Genomic DNA, 1182 nt, shown 5'->3' on the forward strand with positions numbered 1-1182 from the left:
ATGTCATGATCCCTCTATTGACGTAGTGAAAGAATGATGGATACCTCAGGGTTAACGACTCCTGTTGAATATACACATGAAGGAATGGAGGACAGGATTTTGATCCTGGATTGTTGGTTCCCTGACAGGAAAGTTTAGATATATTGTTGGAGTGTTGGAAAGCCAGATGATAGAAATGTTACGTGTACAAGAGACGAGATGGAAGGGAGAGTTAAGAGGGGTAGATAAAGGGTTTAAACTTCCTTTCTGTAGTTTACAGAATGAAAAGAAAAGGAATTATAACGAGTTCTAAGTAGAGAGAGAGAGAAAAAATGTTTGAAATTATGTGATGATCTCATAACATTGGTGTCACTAACGGGGTGATATTGTAATTGTAATTTCAGCACACTCACATCCGATTGGTTGCCAGGGAGTTGGAAAGAGAAATAAATATAGAAAAAGATAGAAATAATATAATCATAAGCGTAGATATGAATTCTGTAGTATAAATAAATTTCAAGAGATACATTGAGGCCATGTGTCACAGAAGAAAAAATAAAGTTAGGTAAACTAAAGAAAACAAACAATAACGAGACGAATGCAGGCACAAAACCGTTGCTTTGTGACTTCGAAGTTCTGAATTGCTCAATCTGCAACAGCCAAATGTTTGGCGGATGGCGACCATGTGTTGCTGATCTGTCATATTGCTGAATCACATCCTTTTCCCACAGGGCTGGAGACAGAGAGAAGGCAGCGGCTGAAGTGTAAACCGTTGAAGAAATGGGATAGCCACCCCTTCATAAACCCAAGTGGATACCCATGGTACCCCATCCGGGTTCTACCACACATGAGGAGGAAGTATGGCCAAGAATCAGTCAGTCTTAGTTAGAGATCCATTATGTAGATTTTTCAGTAACTTTCTAAAAATCCCCGATGTGTCTCTCTTCGCTGCCAGACCCTAAAACTTTGTAACTTTGATGTACCATTAAAGAGCACTTAGAAGATTTTGAATTTTGAATTCAACTTTGTAATGTACTTTAACATTTTCAAGATAATTCAACGTACCGTAACTGAATAATTATGTGTTCAAATTAACTTGTGAATTACTTTTTGTGAAATACACGAACTGTTTGAAAGGATACAGATTAACATCTGTCATTATCCTCATTTCCCCTATTTTTACGTGTTAAACCACCATCATCA

The sequence above is a fragment of the Palaemon carinicauda genome, chromosome 5, assembly GCF_036898095.1.
Source record: "Palaemon carinicauda isolate YSFRI2023 chromosome 5, ASM3689809v2, whole genome shotgun sequence".
In the NCBI taxonomy this organism is placed as follows: domain Eukaryota; kingdom Metazoa; phylum Arthropoda; class Malacostraca; order Decapoda; family Palaemonidae; genus Palaemon; species Palaemon carinicauda.